General features: G+C 42.4%; 1 pseudogene; it reads right to left on the minus strand.

The window, feature by feature from the left end:
• Positions 1 to 20,368, minus strand: part of LOC110543463 (baculoviral IAP repeat-containing protein 1a-like) — a 75,267-nt pseudogene that overhangs the window by 29,187 nt on the left and 25,712 nt on the right.

Raw genomic sequence — 20,368 nt, forward strand, 5'->3', positions numbered from 1 at the left:
GCCTAGCTTATACAATAGGGACTCTCTTTCTCTTAAGCCTCCAGCTCTTTACTCTGCAGTGCAGTCACATGCCTAAAATCAGGCCACTTTGTTAACTCTGCAGCCACACGCCACAGTGAGTCAGCTCAGCTCTTCTGTGGAGTTCCACAGACAGGGCTGCTGTCATTGGGGTGAGAGCAGCTGCAAGTGCAGGTCCTGGAAGCTGTCTCTAGCTGGGTAGGAAGAAGCTGGAGGTGCCCAGGACTGGGTGCTTGGCACTCCTTTCCAAGTATCTAAACACATCAAATACAATTTCAGTGCCTAGTATGCACTTTAATAAAAGACAGGGAAGGGCCACATGAGAATGAGCAAGGCAATCCCCAGTTCAGTGAGCTTCCTAGTACCAAAGAGATGTCTGTTTGTCTGTCTTTTTCATGGATGTGTGACTATTTGCTAATTCCAGTGTTTCTTGATCAGTGGCTTTCTCCCCTGTTTCCTGCACTCCAAAAATAATTCTTAAAAAGAAAAGGGAAGGGGCTGGAGAGATGGCTGAGTGGTTAAGAGTGCTGTCAGCTCTTCCAAAGGACCAGGGTTCAATTCCAAACACCTACATGGAAGTTCACAACTGTTTGTGATGCCAATTTCAAGGGATCTGACATCATCACACCAAATGCACATAAAATAAAAATTAAATAAATTACTAAAAAAACCAAAAACGTCATTAAAAAAGTTTTTTAAAAAAGTAAATGGACAATACAGACAGAGCAAAGAATACTTGAGCATATAGCAGGCTGCTAAAAAAAAAATCAAAGTTCTGCTACTAACAATAACAAAATTTAAAAATTAAATATTTGCCATGGTATAAAAACTGAGACATGAACTAAATGAAAGATAGTAAAGTCTAGGAGCTGAAAAGATGGCTCGGCAACTAAGAGCTCCTGCTGTTCAACAGAGGACCACAGTTAGGTTCCCATCACCCACATTAGGCAGCTGAAACAACCTGTAACCACAGCTCCAAAAGAACTGACACTCTCTTTTTACCTCTGAGGGCAACTAAACATCCATGCACAGGAACACACACACACACACACACACACACACACACACACACACACAGTGAAATAAATATATTTTAAAAGACATCATTATAAAGTCTATCCTGAAAACTATCAAACAGCGCTTAGAAGAAGACATAATTATTATTTATGCAGATTAAATGTCTTCTCTGGAGAAGCCATTTCCTCCTCTGGGCAGCGAGAGTGCAGAAGGTTCTCCAGCATCATCTGACACACAATGCCCCATTTACCAACAACAAGCTACTCAAGCACCCTTCTGAGGACCTTGAGAGATGAAATGATGGTGGCAATATTTTCCTAGTGTTGTCTGAGTTACTTGAAACCCATTCTAGGATTCAGGGCCTTATACACTGCCCCAAATAGTGAGAGTATTCAGATCTCTCTTATCAAGGCACATTTATGGCTTGTGCCTGAGAAGTTTACTCATCTAACACTAAGAATGAGAAACCACAGACTCAGCCAGACTGCTTGTGTAAGCACACTCAGGGATACCTGGTAACTGGTTCGTCCCTGAGACCTCAAGAGACTGCAAGGGCAGGCAGGGTGAGAAGCAGCTCCTGTTCTGCTGTGCTGAGCTCCAGCCGGCACACAGAGCACTTGGTGACAGAGGTCTTATTCAGCTCCAGAGCTGGGCAGATGCTTTTAAGAAAGCCACTGCTGTTGGACAAGCAGAGCTCAATATTCTGTGAAGCTGAGAAGACTTCCATTAGGACCCAGAGCAGTGCTTGCTCTGCAGGGCCCATGTTGGCCACTGCAACTTCCAACCTAGGGATCTTGTGTGGCTTGGGTGACAGTTTCCAATACCCAGAATTTATTTTGGGTAGATGGCTGCATTGGATATTAAAAAAACTGTATAAATTCTCTTCATTTTTAGCTAAAATTTCTGCCCATTCCTTCATATGTTCAAAGGCAGATGCATAGTCCTCATCTATAGTTGGTGGCTGTAGTGTTTCATAACACTTTTTCATGACTGAGTAACCTACAGTATGTGACATTTTATTTTCATTTTTGAAGACTTTAATACTTGCCAACAGTAAAAGGCTTTCTGGGTGGTCTCTAAAGTAATGGAAATTCAATACATTTAAAGCCAGTGTTCTCCCTCGAAGGAATTGCAAAATCAATGGAGAACATGCAGAAACTGTGTTGCTTTCATAAGCAAAGTTTAGAGCAATGCCCAATAAATTTTCTGAAAAAATCGAAGAAAAAGCTACAGGAGAAAACTGCCACATTTTTTTAATTGACTGTGTTATCAAGGAATGTTCTACTCTGTGCTTTACATAATCCTCTTCTTCAGACATGTTCTTCAGCGACTCTTTCTCATCCACCAACTGAAGCAAATGAGACACAACTTCTGGCCCTGCCCTTGATGAAGGGTGGCTGGAGACATACTTCAAAAAGTTGTTGTAGGTGGCCAGAGCCTTCAAGGGCGAGTTAATTTGTCTCAAATAATGAATTCCTAGATCTTGGTCTTCCTGTCTGTCTGAACCCAGGACTTGAGTCAGCCTCATGGCAGCAAGAAATACTTGGAAGAGAGGACTTAAAACCCGGTAGACTGGTCTCAGACTCTGGGCGGTGAATTTGCTCATCAAGCAGGTGGTCAGGTCTTCATTTTCATCCACTCCAGCCTCTGTGAGGTCATCATTGTTGAACTCAAAGCATGAAGAAAAAAGCCCTCTCAAGGCCAGCTGACCACATGAGGACACAGTGGCCTTGAGGGCTTCAGCTGCAGCTTTGTACTTTAAGGACAGGTACTTCATATAGGACTTGAAAACTGCCACATCATGAAAGAGCTGGTCAGAAGGATTTTGAAACCAGTCAGTACAGACTGCAGCCATGAAGAGAGGAGTTTTGTGAATTCCCTGTAAATCCTCATTCTGTCCAAAGTAAACCATAAACTCTTGCAGACGTGTTATACTCTGTGAGAAGACCTTCCTTAACACAGAGACAGTATTATAGAAAGGAAACTCTTTGATCTCTAGAATTGTATCCAGGTATGGACGGATGGACCTGGCCCTGTTTGTATGGACAGTGATCAATAAGCAGGTTTGTGACAAGTAGTTTTTTGTAATCAGTGTCTCTAGGGCTTGGGGGAGCGAGTCCACCCCAGTATAGTCATCCAACAGGAACAGCACCTGGTGTTTTAACTGCTGGATGCTGCTGCTTAGGCACGCTTCACTAACACAGTCTCCTGCCTCTAGAATGTGGAATCATTCCCACATTGGGCACAGATGATGCTGGCCAGACCCTGATCTGGTCTGGTGGAACTAAGGGAGAGGTAGAAGACCAGCTGGAACCTGTTCAACAGGGGACAGCACCCTGATGCCCAGAGAAAAGCTATTTTCTTCAGGAAGGTTGTCTTCCCACTGCCAGCTTCCCCCTCCACACACACGACCGAGCTGAGATTGGTGAAGACCTCGGGGATCGTCAGGGCCCCTTGCACTGGCCTGCTGATGTGCTTTGAAACGATGGACACATCACAGCCAAGCAAGTGGTCAGTGCCTTGGCTGGAGCACAACTCTGGCAAATTTATGTGGCGGAAAGTGGCTTTGGTGTAGGCACCTCGCAGCTGCTCACTCAGACTCTTTGCCTCTTGAAACCACTGGGCTTCCCTCAGAGCCAAGCCTGTGGAGAGAAGGAAGGCAGAGGAAGGTGTACTTTCACATCTCTCTGATTGCGTTGATTGTCTGCTAAGAGTGGATTAGAACTCTCGTCTCCTTCCCATGACCCCCGTCCATACCCTAAGACCCTCTCATCTTTCCGTAGCATCAGAATGTGGGGTACTATGTCTAAGGCCTCTCATTTGACAGGGAGTTAGATATCCTGGCACCCTAATTTCCCTTTAGAATCTCAGGAGACAAGCCTGCTGCACGATGCCTTTAACACTGGCTGCTTTGGATCTGGCATGAAGACTACTGTCTGTAGTCCTGCATTCACTCTCAAGATGCCACAGGAGCACTGACTCTCTCACCCACAGCTCCCTTTACCTCAGTGTTCTCCTCTAGGAGCTTTCCAGATAATTAGAAATATGCTTTCCTGTCCAATATACAAATACACAGAATCCCATGTTCTTTTATGTTCCTACCAGCCTCGGTGGGATGAACTGGGTCCTCGTGATTGCTTTCAGTTGTGATTTCCTTTGAAAGAGAAATCCTTTATTAAATTAAAATTTGCATGATAGTGAGACATTATGTTATCACTGAGAACCCAACGTCTTCTAGACTTCACTCTGTTTGTGGCATGTATTCTACCAACAGAACATTTCCAGACCTTGCAATGTTATTTTGAAATTCACAAATATTGTACACATATCACATCAACCCAGAGTTGATTATCTTTTCAGTTTTCACCCTGTTTTCTTCATTTTTTTTCTGGTTTGTTTGCTGTCAGTTTTTTTTTTTTTTTTTTTTTTGTTTTTTTTTGCTTTATTTTGTTTTTAGAGATGGGGTTTTATAGTATAATCCAGGCTGATCTTGAACTCACAGCCATCTTTTTGCCTCAGCTTCCAGAATGCTATATTGTAGACATGAGCCATGATTCCCACATTTGCTTTTGCTTTGTGGGGAGCAATCATAGCACACCTACCAAACAACTGGGGCATGCAGCAGTTGGTATGCCCATCAGATTGACAGTTGTGTCTTCTGTTGCAAAAATAGATTTCCTGATTTATTACTTGGCATTTGGTTTTGTTTATAAAGCACATTCAAGGGCCAGAAATATGTCTCAGTCCAGAGTTACAAAAGGGGTCTTGGTTTCTTTTTTTTAAATTTTTCATTAATTACCCTTTATTCATTCTGCATCCCCCCATAAGCCCCTCCCTCCTCCCCTCCCAATCCCACCTTCTCTCCTCCCTTTGCTTGCATGCCACTCCCCAAGTCCACTGATAGGGGAGGTTCTCCTCTCCTTTCTGATCTTAGTCTATCAGTTCACATCAAAAGTGGCGGCATTGTCCTCTACTATGGCCTGGTAAGGCTGCTCCCCCCCAGGGGGAGGTGATCAAAGACCAGGCCAATCAGATTATGTCAGAGGCAGTCCCTCTTCACATTACTATGTAACCCAATTGGACTCCAAACTGCCCTGGGGTACATCTGTGCAGGGTTTCTGGGTCATCTCCATGAATAGTCCTTGGTTGGAGTATGAGTCTCTGGGAAGTTCCCTGTGTTCAAATTTTCTTGTTCTGTTGCTCTCATTGTGGAGACCCTGTCCTCTCCTGCTCTTACTATTTCCCAGTTCTTACCTAAAATTCCATTCACTCTGCCCAACACTTGCCCATCAGGCTCAGCATCTGCTTTGATAGTCTGAAGAGCTGAGGCTTTCAGAGGCCCTCTGTGGTAGGTTCCTAGGTTGTTTCCTGTTTTCTTCTTCTTCTGATGTCCATCCTCTTTGCCTTTCCGGATGGGGATTGGACATTTTTGTTAGGGTCCTTTCTCTTGCTTAGTTTCTTTATATGCACAGGTTATAGTGAGTTTGTCCTATGTTGTATGTCTATATGAGTGAGTATATACCATGTGTGTCTTTTTGCTTCTGGGACAACTCACTCAGGATGATCTTTTCCAGATCCCACCATTTACCTGCAAATTTCATGATTTCCTTATTTTTCATTGCTGAGTAATATTCCATTGTGTAGCTGTACCACAATTTCTGCATCCATTCTTCAGTTGAGGGGCATCTGGGTTGTTTCCAGCTTCTGGCTATTACAAATAAAGCTGCTACAAACATGGTTGAGCAAATGTCCTTTTTGTGTTCTTGAGCCTCTTTTGGATATATGCCCAGTAGTGGTATGGCTGGATCTTGAGGAAGCGCTATTCCTAGTTGTCTGAGAAAGCGCCAGATTGATTTCCAGAGTGGTTGTATAAGTTTACATTCCCACCAGCAGTGCAGAAGGGTTCCCCTTTCTTCACAACCTCTCCAGCATGTGTTGTCACTTGAGTTTTTGATCTTGGCCATTCTCATGGGTGTAAGGTGAAATCTCAGGGTTGTTTTGATTTGCATTTCCCTAATGGCTAGTGAGGTTGAGCATTTCTTTAAGTGCTTCTCTGCCATTCGGTATTCCTCTACAGAGAATTCTCTGTTTAGGTCTGTTCCCCATTTTTTAAGTGGAGTACTTGGTTTGCTGCTTTTCAGCTTCTTTAGTTCTTTATATATACTGGATATGAGTCCTCTGTCAGATAAAGGGTTGGTGAAGATTTTTTCCCAATCTGTAGGCAGTCGCTTTGTTTTGGTGATGGTCTCCTTTGCTTTGCAGAAGCTTTTCAGTTTCATGAGGTCCCATTTATTGATTGTTGCTCTTAGAGCCTGTGCTGTTGGTGTTTTGTTTAGGAAGTTTTCCCCTGTACCAATGAGTTCTAGGGTATTCCCCACTTTTTTTTCAAGCCGATTTAATGTGTCTGGTTTTATGTTGAGGTCTTTGATCCACTTGGACTTCAGTTTTGTGCAGGGTGACAAGTATGGATCTATTTTCATTTTTCTACATGTAGACATCCAGTTAGACCAGCACCATTTGTTGAAGGTGCTATCTTTTTTCCATTGTATGGTTTTGGCGTCTTTGTCAAAGATCAGGTGTCCATAAGTGTGTGGGTTTATTTCTGGGTCCTCTGTTCAGTTCCATTGATCCACTATTCTGTTTCTATGCCAGTACCATGCAATTTTTAAAACTGTTGCTCAATAGTACAACTTAAGATCAGGGATGGAGATACCTCCAGAAGATCTTTTATTGTAGAGGATTGTTTTAGCAATTCTGGGTTTCTTGTTATTCCAGATGAAGTTGAGAATTTTTCTTTCCAGGTCTGTAAAGAATTGTGTTGGTAATTTGATGGGCATTGCATTGAATCTGTAGATTGCTTTTGGTAAGATGGCCATTTTTACTATGTTAATCTTGCCAAGTCATGAGCATGGGAGATCTTTCCATCTTCTCATATCTTCTCCTAATTCTTTCTTCAGAGATTTGAAATTTTTTTCATACAAGTCTTTGACTTCCTTGGTTAGGGTTACTCCGAGGTACCTTATATCATTTGTGGCTATTGTGAAGGGTGTTGTTTCCCTAATTTCTTTCTCAGCCCTTTTGTCTTTTGTATACAGGAGGGCTACTGACTTTTTTTTTTAGTTAATTTTGTATCAGGCCACTTTGCTGAAGGTGTTTATCAGCTGTAGGAATTCCCTGGTAGAGTTTTTGGGGTCACTCACGTATACTATCATATCATCTGCAAATAGTGATAATTTGACTTCTTCCTTTCCAATTTGTATCCCCTTGATCCCCATCAACTGTCTTATTGCTCTAGCAAGGACTTCCAGCACTATGTTGAAGAGATATGGAGAGAGTGGGCAGCCTTGCCTTGTCCCTGATTTCAGTGGGATTGCTTTAATTTTCTCTCCGTTCCGTTTGATGTTGGCTATAGGCTTGCTGTATATCGCCTTTACTATGTTTAGATATGTGCCTTGTATCCCTGATCTCTCCAATACTTTGAACATGAATGGATGTTGGATTTTGTCAAATGCTTTTTCAGCATCTAGGGAGATTATCATGTGGTTTTTTTCTTTCAGTTTGTTAATATGGTGGATCACATTGATGGATTTCTGTATATTGTACCACCCCTGCATACCTGGGATGAAGCCTACTTGGTCATAGTGGATAATATCTTTGATGTGTTCTTGGATTCGGTTTGCAAGTATTTTATTAAGTATTTTTGCATCAATGTTCATAAGGGAGATTGGCCGGAAATTGTCTTTCTTTGCTGAGTCTTTGTGAGGTTTAGGTACCAAGGTGACTGTGGCTTCATAGAATGAATTTGGTAATATTCCTTCTGTTTCTATTTTGTGGAATACTTTGAAGAGAATTGATGTTAGCTCTTCTTTGAAGGTCTGGTAGAATTCTGCGCTGAAGCCAACTGGTCCTGGGCTTTTTTTGGATGGGAGACTTTTGATGACCGCTTCTATTTCTTTGGGGGATATACGACTATTTAGTTGATTTACCTGGTCCTGATGCAGCTTTGGTAAGTCAAATTGATCAAGAAAATTGTCCATTTCAGTTAGATTTTCAAATTTTGTGGCATATAGACTTTTGAAGTAAGTCCTAATGATTGTTTGGATTTCCTCAGTGGCTGTAGTTATATCCCCCTTTTCATTTCTGATTTTGTTGATTTGGGTGGTGTCTCTCTGCCTTTTAGTTAGCCTGGCTAAGGGTTTGTCGATCTTGTTGATTTTCTCGAAGAACCAGCTCTTGGTTTCATTGATTCTTTGAATTGTTTTATTTGTTTCCAATTGATTGCTTTCAGCCCTGAGTTTGATTATTTCCAGCTGTTTACTCCTTATTGGTGTGTCTGCTTCTTCTTTTTCTAGGGTTTTTAAGTGAGCCATTAAGTTGCTTGAATGAGCTCTCTCGAATTTCTTCTTGAAGGCACTTAGTGCTATGAACTTTCCTCTTAGCACTGCTTTCATTGTGTCCCACAGGTTCAGGTATGTTGTGTCTTCATTTTCATTGATTTCTAGAAAGACTTTAATTTCTTTCTTTATTTCTTCCCTGACCCAGCTGTCATTTAGTAACAAGTTGTTCAGTTTCCATGTGTGTGTAGGCTTTTTGTTATTTCTGTTATTGTTGAGGTCCAGCTTTATTCCATGGTGATCAGACAAGATACATGGGATTATTTCAATCTTCTTGTATCTGTTGAGGCTTGCTTTGTGACCCACTATATGGTCTATTTTGGAGAAGGTTCCATGAGGTGCTGAGAAGAAGGTAAATTCTTTTGTGTTTGGGTGTAAAGTTCTGTAAATGTCTGTTAGGTCCATTTCATTCATGACCTCTGTCAGAGACATTGTTTCTTTGTTTAATTTCTGTTTTGTTGACCTGTCCTTTGTTGAGAGTGGGGTGTTGAAGTCTCCCACTATTAATGTGTGGGGATCTATATGTGCTTTAAATTTTATCAATGTTTATTTCACAAATGTGGGTGCCTTTGTATTTGGGGCATAGATGTTCAGGATTGTGATGTCTTCCTGGTGGAATTTTCCCTTGATGAGTATGAAGTGTCCTTCCCCATCTCTTTTTATTAATTTTGGTTGAAAGTCTATTTTATCAGATATTAGAATGGCTACTCCTGCTTGCTTCTTGGGTCCGTTTGCTTGGAAAGTCGTCTTCCAACCCTTTACCCTCAGGTAATGTCTATCTTTGTGTCTTAGGTGTGTTTCTTGTATGCAACAGATTGCTGGGCTTTGTTTACGTATCCATTCTGTTAATCTGTGTCTTTTTATTGGAGAGTTGAGTCCATTGATGTTGAGAGAGATTAATGACCAGTGGCTGTTAGATCTCTTGATTTTGATGTTGGCTGTGGTCATCAGGTTGTGTGCTTGGTTGCTTTTTGTTTTACTGAAGTGGGGTTATTTATTTCCTGTGTTTTCTTGAATGTAGCTAGCTTTCTTGCGTTGTATTTTCCCTTCCAGTGTCTTCTGTAATGCTGGATTTGTTTGTAGGTATTGTTGAAATTTGTTTTTGTCATTGAATATCTTGTTTTCTCCATCTATGAGGACTGAGAGTTTTGCGGGGTATAGTAGCCTGGGCTGACATCTGTGTTCTCTTAGGGTCTGCATGATATCCATCCAGGCCTTTCTGGCTTTCATAATCTCTGTTGAAAAGTCAGGTGTGATTCTAATGGGTTTGCCATTATATGTTACTTGGCCTTTTTCCCTTGCAGCTTTTAGTATTTTTTCTTTGTTCTGTATACTTACTGTTTTGATTATTATGTGGTGGGAGGATTTTCTTTTCTGGTCAAATTTATTGGGTGTTCTGTAGGCCTCATGTATTCTAATTGGCCTCTCCTTTAGCTTGGGGAAATTTTCTTCAATGATTTTGTTGAAAATATTTTCTGGGCCTTGGAGAAGGGAGTCTTCTTTTTCCTCTATACCTGTCATTCTTAGGTTTTGTCTTTTCCTGTTGTCTTGCATTTCTTGGACGGTCTGTGTTAGGAATTTTTCGGATTTAACATTTTCTTTGACAGATACATCAATTTCTTCCATTGTATCTTCTACACCTGAGATTCTTTCTTCCATCTCTTGTATTCTGTTGGTTATGCTTACCTCTGTAGTTCCTGTTTTCTTCCCTAGATTCTTCCTTTCCATTATTTCTTCCATTTGTTTTTTAATTTTTCCAATTCTATCTTCAGGTCTTGAGTTGTTTTGTTTACTTCCTTCACCTGTCTGATTGTACTTTCCTGTTTTTCTTTTAGTTCCTTCAACTCTGTTTCTTTTATTTCATTCAGTGTTTTAAGCATTTCCTTTCTAAAGGCCATAAACTGTTTGGCTGCAGCTTCCTCTATTTCTTTACGGATGGCAATATTCTGTTTGAGTTTATCTTCCTCTATGTCTTTACGAATCTTATTTGTTTCCTCTATTATCATCTTCATGAGCATACTTGTTAGGTCATCTTCTTGGATTTCAGTTATGGTGGGGTGTCCAGGGCTACTTGCCCCTGGGTAACTGGGTTCTGGAGATGCCATATTGCTCTGTCTTTTGTTGCTTGAGCCTCTACGCTGGCCTCTACCCATTGTGCTATCTTAGGTGTTTGGGGTTATTTTCTGGTGGTTCCTGGGGATGCTGTGATGGAGAGAATCCCCTTTGCAGAAAGCTGGTTTTTCCTGAAGGATGTCTTCTCAGCTTTTTGGGTATAGTCCCTGGATGGCTGGTGTTTTTTCAGGAGTTGCTCACCTCAGGGATATAGACCTGAGTGGTAACTGTGGTCTTTGTTAGTCGAGGGGGTTCTCCTCTCACCCAGGGAAGTCCTGAGGGCAGCTGCCCTGTTTCTGGGTTTCTTGTTGTAAATTTAATGATCAGCTGCTGTGACCATCAGGCGCGCCTCAACTGTTTGTGCCTGTGTCTGGAGCACAGCTGAGTGCTGGCGCCTCGGCCCCACTAGTCTGCTAGACTTTTTCTAGTGAAGGATTGGGTGATTTAGGTCAGTACAGTTTCCTTCCTTCCCTGTGGATTCTCTGGAGACACGGACTCCCAGTGTCTTTTTTTGCCCTGGTGCACATTGCTCAGTGTCTGCCAGCTGGCTGCCCGCAGAAACTGCCTGTGCCTGGAGCACAGCTGTGTGATGGTGGCTCAGTCTCTGCCAGCTGTCTGGTGCGCAGAAACTGCCTGTGTCTGACTTTGTGGCCTTTGGGATCCTGGGTGCCTCCCTAAGCTGGGTAATTTTCCGGGGACCTTTTCAGGTTGGGGGTGTTGGCTGAGTGCTCTGAGATCAAACCAGCCGTTTCCCTCCCTGTGTGTTTGCACCGGACAGTGAAACTCATTCACTGGTGCCCTGGTGCCCACAGTTCTATCTCAGGCAGCGAGTCAAGCGCGCAGGCAGGCAGGGCTTAATGCCGGAACCTGGGTCCCCGGCTCTTGCTCCGGGCTGGCTCCTGGGGTGCCTGTGGATCCCGAGTCTTTTCCAGGGGATGTCTGGGTGACCTAAGGCCGGTCCCAGTCGTTTCCTGTACCCTGGGGTTATCTCTCGACTGAAAATTCCAGTCTCTGATAGTGTGGTAGGCACGGTTCAGTCTGGGACCGTGACCAGAGACACTGGCTTGTGGCTCTGGGCTGGGGCTGGGGCTGGCGGCTGGCAGCCAAGCATCTGGCGGAACCGGGATCTCTTCCGCGGTTTAGCTGGGTGAGTTAAAAGCTTATTGAATCACCCACCGTGGGGTATCCTCTCACCTGGGAAACACAATGACTGTGTTTTATGGCCACGAGTTCTGATTACTGGTCACTGTGCTGATCCTGCTGCTGCTGCTCAGAATGCGGCGTCTTGGTTTCAATACAAGAAACAACATCAAAAGTCAAATCAGCTCGACTTGGGTGAAGGCAGTTGGAACCATAGCATTTTTAAGACTGAGGCAGAGATCACAAGTTCCAGGTCAGGTTTGGCTCCATACAAACTGCAAGATCAGCCTACGCTACAAACTGAAAATCTCTCTCAAGGAAAAGTACAACTAAGGAAAATGATACATGACTTTGAGGTTCAAAAGTTCTAGCAGAAAGTCAAGCCTACTGCCCTGCAGCAAAAGGGCAGATGAAATGTGTTTAGTCTGCATTTTAATCAAGTCGAAGTCTAAAAGGGTCTCAAGCATCTGCTTCTTCAGGGAGAAGGGCTCACTGTTCACTATGAAGCCCCATCTATAGCTATCGTGTGACAGTTGCTTCTTAGATTCTCGTGGACAATTTCTAATTATGGTACATTTATAGTTGACAATCACAGCTCAACCCCACTATCTTGTGTTGCTGAGTCAGAGAAGGGGTGGGGCACATTACCATGGCTTCCAGAAGTGCATGGTGGCTCTCAAGGGCTGGAATCACTTCTGCAGAGGACTTCAGGTTTTGAAGAAATACACAACTATGCAGACAAGAGAAAAGTCATGAAATGGTTCTGTGCAGTTAAGTGTCTGCATTAGCTTTTTGGAGGACATGAAGATTCAGGACCAGGAATGAGGCAGAAAGTGAACATTCTCAGTGACTCTGTCAGTCTTGCATCCTGTATAACCTTCAGTCTCTGGTTTCCAATAACCAATGCATGTGGTTTGTAAAGTAATGGTGAGGATATTCAGGGAATGTGTTGGGGTGAGAACAGAGTCAGTGCTTGTCTGTGAAACCAGCTAAAATAATCTTAAAGAATAAAAAAGTGACACAGCACTGTGGGTGCAAAGGCAAGGGGATAACTAGGGCACACTGGATGCTAGCATGTTCAGAGAGAGACCCTGCTTCAAGGGAACAAGAGGGTGACATAAAATAGAGGAGACTCCCTGTCTCCCTTTGGCCCTATGTAGAACACACAGTGCACACACAAATACACTTTACCTAAGTGAACAAGGTAAAAAAATAAAAATTCACAGATTAAATTATGAAAAAACGATAGAGTCATGGAAAAAGAACAACAAAGGACATTAAAACATACTAAAGAGAGTGTACAATTAAGAATTTAGATAACAATAATTTTTAACCATTTCAACTCTTGTCAAACTGTCAGAAACAAACCCACAAGATCTGAGTGTGTCAACTACATGAAATTCACATTAAGAATAAAAACATAGATATCACACAGTTAAATAAAAATTTAATGCTTGCTGGGCAAACATGGAGACTGGGCTCAGATTTCCAGCACCTGTGTAACAGTGAGGCAATAGGGACAGTGTAATCTTAGTGCCAGAAAAGCAGAGACAGGAAGACCATAGGGGCTCAATGACCAGCCAGTAAGTCTCATTGGCCAGATCCAGGTTTAGTGAGAGACCTGTCTCACAAAAATAAGTTGGACAGAACTACAGACCTCTCTGAATACACAGAGCATGTTGCTTTCAGGAATAAAGCTGGAACTGACTCGGAATTTCCTCCCTGCTGTCTCCCTGTCACAGTACTGGAAGAGGCTTTGCAGTCTGCTGGGGGAGGAGGGCCACCTGCATTCTACCACATCACTATCATGCCAGACAAGATGAGGCCAACAGTGAAGAGTGGACTGAATCTTTTGGGATAACCAACTGCTTTTGAATTGGGCTTGAGGCTGCTTCACAGATTCTCTAAACCAGGTCAAGCTGGGTGTGGTGGTGCAGGCCTGCAAATCTCAGCACTTGGGTATCAAAGACAGGTGGATCTCTGGATCAAAGGCCAGACTGATCTACAATAGCAAGGTCAGAACAGAAAGGGCAACACAGTGAGACAAAATGAAAGAAAACAAAACCTAAACTAAAGAAACTAAACCTAAACTAAAGAAAACAAAAACCTAAACTAACCCTGGTCAAAAGCACATGGTCCAGAGAGTCTATAAAGGTCTTAGCAGGGCAGGGTCTACTAATGCTATCTGGCTTAACGGACATCCTGTCAAATTGCCTTCTAAATATTTATGTTCCTGTGCAAAGAATGCTGCTTATTTGATCCTTGGCTAGGTAATAATTGATGATCAAGTGCTCAGCACTAAATGAGACATCCATGTCAACCTCACACCAAGGCTCTGGGAGCATCTCACGGCACAGCCATATCCATTGGAAACAGGAAAAGCCATGAAGCCAGCACAGCTGTTTGACACAGCTCTAGCATAGGTGAGCCAAATGCTGTAATCATTTTCATTCTTTCCCTCTTTTGTAGGTTTTTAGGCTCTACGTGTTTTATTTGGCGGAGGGGGGATCTTTTATGCATTATGATTTTTTCTCTCTTTTCCCAAGAAAATTATGTCTGAGTTATTTTTTTTTAGAAAAATGATATTATCTGGCCACTGTTGTGAAGGTTTCCTTATGCTTTGGAGATCATTGAGCACAGATTAGCACGTAAACTAGAAATTCTTTTATGAGGCCATTACTACAGGAATCTTTTGTGGATATCTGCCCTTAAGCAAACTCAAACAGAATAACTGGTGCAGGGGAAACAAAGACAAGGACAAACTCTGACTGGCCAGAAAACCAGGTAACAGATTCAAGGCCTCCCTTTACAATACACTTAGAACTCTCTGAAAAATGTAGTTTAAAGATAGGGGGTCATAGAGGGTACACCCCTGGAGGAAGAGAACTCAGTAAATAAGATAGATTGACTAAAATAACTTGTTCCTACTTTATAGTGTAGATGATGACACAAGTAGTAAAAGCAGTTAGGTATTAATATTTGCTCTTCATAAAAAAAAAAAGCTCAGGTGTTTTCTGTTTGTCTGGAGTGCCTTAAAACTACAAATACTGCCTGCCTAAAAGCAGGCTGTTATATAAGAAATGTGTTTGCTTTGGATAAGACAATCTTTAGATTCTATAACTTGGAGTTATAAGGCTTATAATAAGCATAAATCTGTTCTGTTTGTGTTTTCTAATCATGACTGAAGTTGTAACACTTCGTAATGAAAAATCAAACAAATCATCTGCACTTCTTGAACAGGTTAGTCTGTCATTAGTTGGTCTTTGTTCTGTGAAACCTGTGTAATAAAGAAGCAATCTCATTGCTAGTCAATCAGAACTGCAAAATTCCCCTAAGCGCCTCTCCTGACTCACTCCTCTCTCCCTCAACAATTATCTCCTCTGCACACCACTCTCTGTTGCTCTCGTTTATCCATAAACTCTGATCAAGTGGCAGAGCTTTCTGAGCCACAGTTTGGAAGCCTGTTCTTTTTTAAAAAGTATTTTATTCTTTGGAAATCACAGAAATATGTACAATGTATGTGGATTATATCAACCCCCACTGCCTTTCTTCAGTTTCCCCAGACTCCTCCTCAAGTCAGGTCACCTCCCAGCTTTGTATCCTCTTTTAACTGAATTCAATTAGTGCTGCTCATGGGTGAGTGGACACGGGGCCATCCAGCAGAGCTCAGGACACCTCAAGGCCCATGGTATGAAGAAGAATGACTCTAGCAGATACAAGTGTCAACAGCTCCCCTCCTAGCGGTGGGGCATGGCTTCTCTGGATTTGGCACAGGCTTGCATGGATAGGCAACCACAGCAACTGAGTTCCTGAGGAAGGACCCTGCTGTGTACCAAACAAGACAAACCCAAGCTGTCCTCTACAACCTCTGGGTCTTATGACCTCTTGGGCCCCTCTTCTGCAATGTCTCCTGAGTTTTGGAGGAGGAAGTGTCCTCCTTAGGAATGAACAATCCATGTAACATACTGTCTGCACTTTGACCTTGTTGTAAGTCTCCGGAATTCTGTTCTTGTTAAGGTCTGAATTTATGTTCATTCCAGACTCCCATTAGCAACTGAGAGCCCTGGGGTGTCCTAGAGAGAAACTTGTATGAAAGGATATGGTCATTGTTGCCAGTTGTCAGTTTACATCTTGCTATTGTCTATCTAAACAAAAGCTGGGGCTAAAGAGATGGCTCAGTGGTCAAGAGCACTGGCTGCTCTTCCAGAAACCAGGGCTCAATTCCCAGCACCCACATGACAGCTCACAATTGTCTATAGCTCTTGCTCCATGTGATCTGACTTCCTCACTCATGCAGATGAAACACCAATGTATAAAATAAAAATGAATAAGCTAAAAAACAAAAAAATGTTGGGTGTAGTAGAGCATACCTGTCATCGAGCACTTGGGATGTGGAAGCAGTTGGATGAGTTTAAGGCCATCCTCCCTAAATACTGAGTTGGAGGCCATCCCGGGTTATCTGGTGCTCTGTCTCAAACACCTCTCTACCAGTTGACACCCCCCCTCTAACAAACATAGCAGGCAAGCCAGTCAATTATGGTAGCACATGGCTGTGCATCTAGTATTCATGAGAGTAAGGCAAGATGTGAGTTCAGGGGAAATCTCAGCTATACTGCAAATCAAGATCAGCTACACAGTAAATGTTTTTAATTGTTTTTTTTTTTTTTTTCTGAAATAAGGTTTCTCTGTGTAGTCCTGGCTTTCTGGGACTCACTCTGTAGACATACTAGAATTCTGTCTTAAAAATTGTGAGGGCTGGAGCAGTAGTTCAGTGGCAAAGTGCTGCTTCTTACTCATGGCAGTCTGGATTCAACCTCCTGTCCCCTTTCACACACACACAACACACATAGAACTAAAATAAAAAGAACCAACAAACGACTGAAGAACAGGCAAAGCTGAAGGTTTATGTAGATGTGTGTGTGTGTGTGTGTGTGTGTGTCTGTGTGTGTGTGTGTGTGTTTGGTAAAAGGACAGTAACTGAAAATCAGGACTGTGTTTCCCCCTGGATGAGGAGGACAGCATCAACCAGGACAAGGGAGTGGCACAGTGGCCTCTAAGGCATTGAGAGACCTTGACTTCTTGACTTTAGCACTCAGCTCCCAGGATTTATTGTTATTGTCCTTTCAACCAGATACGTAAGTACAGTAGATATGCATTACATATGCTAGTTTTAATTAAAATAAAACAAAGTTTGTTGATAGATTCTAGAACAAGCTTTAAGTACAAAAAAATTCTCTCCCTCCTTGCCACACAGGGATTGAGAAGAAGGCCCTGGCATTCTCAACTATTTTCTACATACTCCTAAAGAAAAAAGAAAAAAAGTGGGGCCTAAAATATCTCAGTGGGAGAACAGTCACTACTCCTGGGAGGACTCAGGTTTGGTTCCCAACACCCATATCAGGCAGTTCACGGCCTCCTGTAACTCAGTTCTAGGATATTTGATGCCCTCATTCTGACCTCTGTGGGCACCAGGCATGCAAGTAGTACACAGATATACATGCAGACAAAACACCCAAAAGTCAAGTACTTTAAAAAGGAAAAGAAAAAAGTGAGCACTGCTGTATCTCTTCTAACTTCAAAATTAAATAGAAATATTCTGTGTATATATTTATTTATTTAAAACCAGGATAAATCTTGCTATAGCCCTGGGAGGACACAAAACATATGATTTTAGAAGAAAAAGACCTGAGAAGAGCTAGAGAGAGATAAGAGAAGGTAATGGGAGGACGGTGGTGAGCATGATTGTAGTAAACTGTAATATATATATAATAATAATATAATATATATATTATATAATAATAATAATAATATATATATGTAAAACATAATGTACATATATATGCAATGTTATTGTATGTATTAATGCATACTAAGAAAACATTTTTAAGAAATATTTTAAGTGATTCAGATACTATTAGCATGCTATCTCAAGACCAGATGGTTATTTAAACCTTTACATTTAAATGTTAATAATTAAACTTAAATCAATTTAGAGCACTTTTAGGTATGTGTTGGATGGAAAGAAAACACACTGGTGGAACTGACCACAGACTGCTGAGGCACCAACACAGTTGGAGATTTTCCTACCTTGCAAGGGAAACCGAATCAAAAGACTCTTATTTCTTTTTTTTTTTTTTTTTTTTTTTTTTTTTTTTTTTTTCAATGCAGTTTATTCAGGAACATTGAACAATCCTCGGACCCCGGGGAAAGCCAGCCCACAGCTTAAATAGCCTCTGGGTAGCCAACCCAGGCGTGCCACGGGGGCAATGCAGATAGGTCCACATACATGGAAGCAAGCCAGATCCTCGGCCTTAGCCAAATGTGGAGTTGTTCGTGACAGAGAGCACTCACCATCGGGAAGGTGGAAGGCAGAAACCAGCTCCATCTTTAAGGCATAGCATTCCGCAGCTCTCTACAGTTCCCCCTTTTTGTTTTAGACGCATCAGGCAAGAGTAGGGGTCTGATCTCTGATATTAGAAATAAATTGGGACTTTGTACAGATGTTCATTTAGGTGTCATCCACCCAAAGAGCATCAGACCCGTCCGATACCTTTTTCTCAGAGGCGGGACCTGGGGCATCAACCCGCATGCAATCAGACATGCTCTTCTCTGGGTCCAAAGCGGCTGACCCTGAGTGCAGTGCTTAGCCTCGCATCCTGAGCGTATCATTTTAGCTTTTTATGGTATCCAACCATGCTTGGGGAGAATGTCCTGCTTCAATGGCTGTAAAGGCCTGAATGATCATGGCTGCATCACACTGTTGTGAGACTCTAATCTTGCATATATACCACAGGCAAACCAAGGAGACCAACACCAGAAGGCCTGCTAACACTCCCATGCCCGCCCATTCCTTCAGATGATTCATGGCTGCAGCAATCCATGTTGATAATCCTGTGGCTAGTCCTGCGTCCACTCCGGTAGAATTTACTGTGACAATGGCCACTCTCAGCTGCTCCATCGTAGTATCGAATTCTCCAGTCCAATTACCTAAAATATAGCTCGACAATTGTTTAGACAGATTTGCAGCGCAGGAAAAATTCTCATGTTGTATGCTAGTGACACAAAGTCCAGCATACTTTCATTGACAGCCAGGTTGAGCGATTTGCCATAGGGTATCAATTTGCTCCTGCAAGAGGTCAATCCTCTGATTGAACACGGGCAGGAAAGGGAAATATCACACGGACAACAGTGTGTCGCTGGGAGCCTGCACCCTCAAATGCAAACAGTGGGAAGCGGGAAGCCAGGCTACAATAGAGGACAATACAGCCACTTTTGATGTGAACTGACAGACTAAGATCAGAAAGGAGAGGAGAACCTCCCCTATTAGTGGACTTGGGGAGTGGCATGCAAGCAGAGGGAGGAGGGAGGGTGGGATTGGGATGGGAGGACTCTTATTTCTTAATAACAAGTGCTGGATTTTAAAACAGATCAACTTTAGGGTAATTCATATCAAAGTATTTAATATAAAACAAAACTACATTTTTCTTCATGCAGCTTCCTGAGAGTTAGGACTTCATGTGTCAACCACCTTGCCCAGAAATACCCACTTTTCAATCAGCGCATATTGATATTTGTCTTTGAAAATTCTAATTACTACATAATGACAAATTTCATTGTGCAAGTGGACATTTCTAGGGTTTTCTTATGTAGAAGAGGAATAAAAATACATTTGAAGACTGACAGAAAAGGAGTCAGAGTAGCTCTATAGTAAAGTGATTGCCTGGTGTGCTCAAATCAGTGCTTTCACTCCCAACCCTGGAAAAAGAAAACCACTGAGGAAATCTTAGACAATAGAAAGAGAAACCTGTAAAGCATTCTAAAAGGAGGTGAGAAAAAAAAAAAAACTAGTTTGTACTCAAAAAAATCAGAAAGGCCTAGAACTGGCAGACATGATGTGGCCTCTGCAGTGGGCTTAGGTGGCTGAGGAAGGAGGATCATGAGATCAAGTTCCACTCGATAGAATTGTTATGACAGTCTGTGCTACACAGATCCGGTTTTTAAAAGTGTGTACATAGATCCAACAAAAACTAAGATCTTACTATAATGAGAAAAATAGCTAGACAGGGAGAGTATCAAGGGGGGAAAGAAATAAAGATACATGGATGTATTCTTCGCAGTGGGAACCAGAGAGTGAGCAGACACTACCCACAGATAACAAACCTGGACAGTGAGGGAATAACAGATGAAGTGAGTTCAAAGTCAAGAGAATTTACTTTGCTCACTTTGGGAAAAACTTGGTGTGGTCTGCTAATGGGTGGTCACCTTCCTCCCACTTCTCCATACATCCTCCACAGGAAAAACACTGGACAAGGTCCTTTTTGCCTAGGAAAAGGAGATGGGGTCAGCTCAACAGCACATACACCTGTCAACTCACAAGAATTCGACTCCAGATTTCACTAGTGAAATCCTGCTTGCTCCTCCAGTTGGGTTATGTGGCAATACCACGCACAGGACACATGAGTTCACACAAGACTCTTGGTCCTTCCGTGGGGTGGTCAGCAACAGTCAGCAATAGTTGCTGAAGGTTCCTGTGCACCGTGTGTTTTGATGAACCTCTCCCAAACCATGATCCTGAAAGATTTGCCATCAGGATCTGCAGCAGCAGCTCCATGAGGGCAGAGATTTCTTTCTGTTCTGGACAATGATGACATACGGGACATTCACAGACATAGGCAACCAACAAACAA

This window comes from Meriones unguiculatus, chromosome 6 (assembly GCF_030254825.1).
Source record: "Meriones unguiculatus strain TT.TT164.6M chromosome 6, Bangor_MerUng_6.1, whole genome shotgun sequence".
In the NCBI taxonomy this organism is placed as follows: domain Eukaryota; kingdom Metazoa; phylum Chordata; class Mammalia; order Rodentia; family Muridae; genus Meriones; species Meriones unguiculatus.